Here is a 7,467-nt window from a genome sequence, read left to right as displayed (position 1 = left end):
ATTCATTGGATGTTCATAGCATAAATATGCTTACTCCTCACAGTGCAGATAGTTCATGATTAAGGTCCATTCGAGACCGAAACGCGTCGGACGACTGTACTGTGAGTAGTTTTCTGGAAAAAGGGAATAATCACGCCGATTATTATCTCAAATTTTGCCTTTGGAATTTTTATTGTACTTTTAAATTTTTACTTTTTTATTTTTTCTGTCACCATGTGTGGTGATTTCTTTGTATGAATTTGGACTATGTCTGGAATAAAAAACCTGTTTTAGAAAGAAGGATTTTTTTCATGACTCTGGTCTGGCATTTGGGAGAAAGAGTTCCTTTTCCTCTTGTGGATCCACCAAAGGGATACCAGTGAATCTATTTAAAGAAACCTTTATAGGAGTCATTCATCGTTTACTGAGTGAGTTGGGGTACGCACCTGAGGATTTTTGTTGATATAAAGAAACCGTTATATGAATGTTCTGGCTTTGCTCTGTGTAAGTGAGGGTACGCATTGAAATTGCCTCAGACACTACCCCTACGTGTTTACAGTACCCCATGTGGTGTGAGATTCAGGCACGCTTAATTACGTGAACCTAACCTGAGGGGATTGGAGAAAAAAACTAGCAATAAAGATACCTTTACGGGAACCCACTTACTTGTTTCTGTGTGAGTGGGGTACGCCCTTAAAAACTTTCATTGTGTGGAATTCTCGATTCTAGCTGTTGTAAACGGTGCTACACATTTCTTTTCTCTCTTATTTCTCTCCATTTTGACATGAACTGGGAGCCATTTATAACGAGAAGATTCACCTGAACGAAAGAACTCATAGGCCTGCATAATCTGGAGAAGACATCATATACCCATTTGACAAGGGATGTGTTAAGTTGTCACCAAGTGTTCACTGTATCTGCAGGCTATTGTGTCACGTTACAAACTGTATATGTAGTTAAATGTTGCACTTATTTAACTAATGATACTAACCCAGAAGATATTATTGATGAAAAGATGAATGAAGTAATACAGTTAAAAAATCAGTTTGCTACTAATCATAATTATACCAGTGTATTTCCAGATTCTTTCTTTTCTTGGTTTTATAAACACTATACAACCAATTGCTTTTCAGGAATATTATCTATTGTTGCTAAGGGACTTGTTTTGCTGTTAATTGCATATTTTATGGTAAGGCTTATTATGTGGATACTGACACTAAAATGTTTTTCTACCTTAGGCATTGCTAAAACTGCTAAACTGCAACCAATTTATATGAAACTTATTGGAGGAGCTTTAATATACAATTCCACATTCTTCTACTGTGAAACCTGCCATACCAGATACACAAAAGCTTCCAGCTGTCCCTACTGTTATGATGACGTAATCTAATGAATTTTGCTGTCACAATATTAAGTCAAAAAGACTTTTGAGGACTATTGAGCAAGGACCATGAACATTATAATGATTCCATCCTCAAAAGACTCCTCTGCTTTATGAACTTTCTCTTGTGGTTAGGGATAAGAAAATAGGGAACATTGGTTCTGCCCGAGCATAGGGATGTTAAATGGATTAGCCCATGCCTGGAGTGCCCTTATGGTACACCAGTCGTGAAAGTAGGTGTCCCTATAGAATCAATGACCAGGTAAAGAAAGGGTAAATTAAAGGTAAAAATTAAAAACAAAGAGGGGAAGTTGATAAAGATGGAAGCCATATTTGTTCATAAGACTCCATTTATAATTGACATCTGACAAGCTGTTTCAAATTGTTTTCAGCTTAGAGCCGACACAGGGAAAAGTACAGACACTGCACTTTGTTTGAAGCCATATTGTGAAGTTATGACCTTTATCTAAGATATATTTTACGGTAATTTCCTAGCAGAAATATAATGTCAGCAGCTAAACATGTGAGCTTCAAAGGGTATTTGTCAGTTTGCGGTATAGCAGGTGTAAAAATATAACCAGACATATGTAGGTTTCGAGGTTAGCAAAAAAAATAAAATAAGATTTTACTCACCGGTAAATCTATTTCTCGTAGTCCATAGTGGATGTTGGGAACTCCGAAAGGACCATGGGGAATAGCGGCTCCGCAGGAGACTGGGCACAACTAAAGAAAGCTTTTAGGTCACCTGGTGTGCACTGGCTCCTCCCACTATGACCCTCCTCCAAGCCTCAGTTAGGACACTGTGCCCGGACGAGCTGACATAATAAGGAAGGATTTTGAATCCCGGGTAAGACCCCTACCAGCCACACCAATCACACCGTATAACTCGTGATACTATACCCAGTTTAACAGTATGAAAACAACTGAGCCTCTCAACAGATGGCTCAACAATAACCCTTTAGCTAACAATAACTATGTACAAGTATTGCAGACAATCCGCACTTGGGATGGGCGCCCAGCATCCACTACGGACTACGAGAAATAGATTTACCGGTGAGTAAAATCTTATTTTCTCTGACGTCCTAGTGGATGCTGGGAACTCCGAAAGGACCATGGGGATTATACCAAAGCTCCCAAACGGGCGGGAGAGTGCGGATGACTCTGCAGCACCGAATGAGAGAACTCAAGGTCCTCCTCAGCCAGGGTATCAAATTTGTAGAATTTTGCAAACGTGTTTGCCCCTGACCAAGTAGCAGCTCGGCAAAGTTGTAAAGCCGAGACCCCTTGGGCAGCCGCCCAAGATGAGCCCACCTTCCTTGTGGAATGGGCTTTTACTGATTTAGGATGCGGCAGTCCCGCCGCAGAATGCGCCAGCTGAATTGTGCTACAAATCCAGCGAGCAATAGTCTGCTTAGAAGCAGGAGCACCCAGTTTGTTGGGTGCATACAGGATAAATAGCGAGTCAGTTTTCCTGACTCTAGCCGTCCTGGAAACATAAATTTTCAAGGCCCTGACTACGTCCAGTAACTTGGAATCCTCCAAGTCCCTAGTAGGCACCACAATAGGTTGGTTCAAGTGAAAAGCTGATACCACCTTAGGGAGAAACTGAGGACGAGTCCTCAATTCCGCCCTATCCATATGGAAAATCAGATAAGGGCTTTTACATGACAAAGCTGCCAATTATGACACACGCCTGGCTGAAGCCAAGGCCAATAACATGACCACTTTCCACGTGAGATATTTTAGATCCACGGTTTTAAGTAGCTCAAACCAATGTGATTTTAAGAAACTCAACACCACGTTGAGATCCCAAGGTGCCACTGGAGGCACAAACGGGGGCTGAATATGCAGCACTCCTTTCACAAACGTCTGAACTTCAGGTAGTGAAGCTAGTTCTTTCTGGAAGAAAAATCGACAGAGCCGAGATCTGTACCTTAATGGAGCCTAATTTCAGGCCCATAGTCACTCCTGCGTGTAGGAAATGCTGAAATCGACCTAGTTGAAATTCCTCTGTTGGGGCCTTTTTGGCCTCACACCAAGCAACATATTTACGCCATATGCGGTGATAATGCTTTGCAGTTACATCTTGCCTGGCTTTAATCAGCGTAGGAATGACTTCCTCCGGAATGCCCTTTTCCTTCAGGATCCGGCGTTCAACCGCCATGCCGTCAAACGCAGCCGCGGTAAGTCTTGGAACAGACAGGGCCCCTGCTGCAGCAGGTCCTGTCTGAGCGGCAGAGGCCATGGGTCCTCTGAGATCATCTCTTGAAGTTCCGGGTACCACGCTCGTCTTGGCCAATCCGGAACCACGAGTATTGTTCTTACTCCTCGTTTTCTTATTATTCTCAGTACCCTTGGTATGAGAGGCAGAGGAGGGAACACATAAACTGACTGGTACACCCACGGTGTCACTAGAGCATCCACAGCTATCGCCTGAGGGTCCCTTGACCTGGCGCAATATCTCTCTAGTTTTTTGTTTAGGCGGGACGCAATCATGTCCACCTGTGGCCGTTCCCATCGATTTACAATCAGCGTGAAGACTTCTGGATGAAGTCCCCACTCTCCCGGGTGGAGGTCGCTCCCGGAATGAACACTGCTGACAGTGCTAGTACGTGATTTTCCGCCCATCGGAGAATCCTTGTGGCTTCTGCCATTGCCATCCTGCTTCTTGTGCCGCCCTGTCGATTTACATGGGCGACTGCAGTGATGTCTGACTGGATCAGTACCGGCTGGTGTAGAAGCAGGGATTTTGCCTGACTTAGGGCATTGTAAATGGCCCTTAGTTCCAGAATATTTATGTGTAGGGAAGTCTCCTGACTCGACCATAGTCCTTGGAAGTTTCTTCCCTGTGTGACTGCCCCCCAGCCTCGAAGGCTGGCATCCGTGGTCACCAGGACCCAGTCTTGTATGCCGAATCTGCGGCCCTCTAGAAGATGAGCACTCTGCAGCCACCACAGCAGAGACACCCTGGTTCTTGGAGACAGGGTTATTAGGCGATGCATCTGAAGATGCGATCCGGACCATTGGTCCAACAGGTCCCACTGAAAGATTCTGGCATGGAACCTGCCGAAAGGAATTGCTTCGTAAGAAGCCACCATCTTTCCCAGGACCCGCGTGCAGTGATGCACCGATACCTGTTTTGGTTTCAGGAGGTCTCTGACTAGAGATGACAGCTCCTTGGCTTTCTCCTCCGGGAGAAACACTTTTTTCTGGACTGTATCCAGAATCATACCCAGGAGCAGTAGACGTGACGTCGGAACCAGCTGTGATTTTGGAATATTCAGAATCCAACCGTGCTGGTGTAGCACCTCCTGAGATAGTGCTACTCCCACCAATAACTGCTCCTTGGACCTCGCCTTTATTAGGAGATCGTCCAAGTACGGGATAATTAAAACTCCCTTTCTTCGAAGGAGTATCATCATTTCCGCCATTACCTTGGTAAACATCCTCGGTGCCGTGGAGAGTCCAAACGGCAGCGTCTGGAATTGGTAATGGCAATCCTGTACCACAAATCTGAGATACTCCTGGTGAGGATAGTAAATGGGGACATGCAGGTAAGCATCCTTGATGTCCAGGGATACCATGTAATCCCCCTCATCCAGGCTTGCAATTACCGCCCTGAGCGATTCCATCTTGAACTTGAATTTTTTTATGTATGTGTTCAAGGATTTCAAATTTAAAATGGGTCTCACCGAACCGTCCGGTTTCGGTACCACAAACAGTGTGGAATAGTAACCCCGTCCTTGTTGAAGTAGGGGCACCTTGATTATCACCTGCTGGGAATACAGCTTGTGAATTGCCGCTAGCACAGCCTCCCTGTCTGAAGGAGTAATCGGCAAGGCAGATTTTAGGAACCGGTGGGGTGGAGACGCCTCGAATTCCAGTTTGTATCCTTGAGATACTATTTGCAGGATCCAGGGATCCACCTGTGAGCGAGCCCACTGATCGCTGAAATTTTTAAGGCGGCCCCCACCGTACCTGGCTCCGCCTGTGGAGCCCCACCGTCATGCGGCGGACTTGGAAGAAGCGGGGGAGGACTTTTGCTCCTGGGAACCTGCTGTTTGTTGCAGCCTTTTTCCCCTACCTCTGCCTCTGGACAGAAAGGACCCGCCTTTTCCACGCCTGTTTTTCTGAGTCCGAAAGGACTGTACCTGATAAAACGGCGCCTTTTTAGGCTGTGAGGGAACATGGGGTAAAAATGCTGACTTCCCAGCAGTTGCTGTGGAAACTAGGTCCGAGAGACCATCCCCAAATAATTCCTCACCCTTATAAGGCAAAACTTCCATGTGCCTTTTTGAATCTGCATCCCCTGTCCACTGGCGAGTCCATAAGCCTCTCCTAGCAGAAATGGACAATGCACTTATTTTAGATGCCAGCCGGCAGATCTCCCTCTGTGCATCTCTCATGTATAAGACTGAGTCTTTTATATGCTCTATGGTTAGCAGAATAGTGTCCCTGTCTAGGGTGTCAATATTTTCTGACAGGGAATCTGACCACGCGGCGGCAGCACTGCACATCCATGCTGACGCAATAGCTGGTCTAAGTATAATGCCTGAGTGTGTATATACAGACTTCAGGATCGCCTCCTGCTTTCTATCAGCAGGTTCCTTGAGGGCAGCCGTATCCGGAGACGGTAGTGCCACCTTTTTAGACAAACGTGTGAGCGCTTTATCCACCCTAGGGGGTGTCTCCCAACGTAACCTATCCTCTGGCGGGAAAGGGAACGCCATTAGTAACTTCTTAGAGATTACCAATCTTTTATCAGGGAAAGCCCACGCTTCTTCACACACTTCATTTAATTCTTCTGATGGGAGAAAAACTACGGGTAGTTTTTTCTCCCCAAACATAATACCCTTTTTAGTGGTACCTGGGTTTATATCAGAAATTTGTAACACCTCTTTCATTGCTTCAATCATGCAACGAATGGCCTTAGTGGACATTAGACTAGACTCATCGTCATCGACACTGGTGTCAGTATCCGTGTCGACACCCGCGTCTGCCATCTGAGGTAGCGGGCGTTTTAGAGCCCCCGATGGCCTTTGAGACGCCTGGACAGGCACGAGCTGAGAAGCCGGCTGTCCCGCATTTGGCATGTCGTCAAATTTTTTGTGTAAGGAGTCGACACGTGCACGCAATTCCTTCCATAAGTCCATCCACTCAGGTGTCTGCCCCGCAGGGGATGACATCCCTTCTATAGGCATCTGCTCCGCATCATTATCCTCATCAAACATGTCGACACAGCCGTACCGACACACCGCACACACACAGGGAATGCTCTAACAGAGGACAGGACCCACAAAAGCCCTTTGGGGAGACAGAGTGAGAGTATGCCAGCACACACCAGAGCGCTATATAATGCAGGGACTAACTGAATTATGTCCCCTATAGCTGCTGTTATATATACTGCGCCTAAATTTAGTGCCCCCCTCTCTTTTTTACCCTTTTCTGTAGTGTAGACTGCAGGGGAGAGCCAGGGAGCTTCCTTCCAGCGGAGCTGTGAGGGAGAAATGGCGCCAGTGTGCTGAAGGAGATAGCTCCGCCCCTTTTTCGCAGACTATTCTCCCGCTTTTTTATGGATTCTTGCAGGGGTAATTATCACATATATAGCCTCTGGGGCTATATATTGTGGTATTTTTGCCAGCCAAGGTGTTTTTATTGCTGCTCAGGGCGCCCCCCCCTAGCGCCCTGCACCCTCAGTGACCGGAGTGTGAAGTGTGTATGAGGAGCAATGGCGCACAGCTGCAGTGCTGTGCGCTACCTTGGTGAAGACTGATGTCTTCTGCCGCCGATTTTCCGGACCTCTTCTTGCTTCTGGCTCTGTAAGGGGGACGGCGGCGCGGCTCCGGGACCGAACACCAAGGCCAGTTCCATGCGTTCGATCCCTCTGGAGCTAATGGTGTCCAGTAGCCTAAGAAGCCCAAGCTAGCTGCAAGCAGGTAGGTTCGCTTCTTCTCCCCTTAGTCCCTCGCTGCAGTGAGCCTGTTGCCAGCAGGTCTCACTGTAAAATAAAAAACCTAATTATATACTTTCTTTTTAGAAGCTCAGGAGAGCCCCTAGTGTGCATCCAACCTCGGCCGGGCACAAAATCTAACTGAGGCTTGGAGGAG

Source organism: Pseudophryne corroboree, chromosome 1, assembly GCF_028390025.1.
Source record: "Pseudophryne corroboree isolate aPseCor3 chromosome 1, aPseCor3.hap2, whole genome shotgun sequence".
Taxonomy (NCBI): Eukaryota; Metazoa; Chordata; class Amphibia; order Anura; family Myobatrachidae; genus Pseudophryne; species Pseudophryne corroboree.
The sequence above is the reverse complement of the archived record's forward strand: the minus strand, read 5'-3'. Positions refer to the sequence as shown.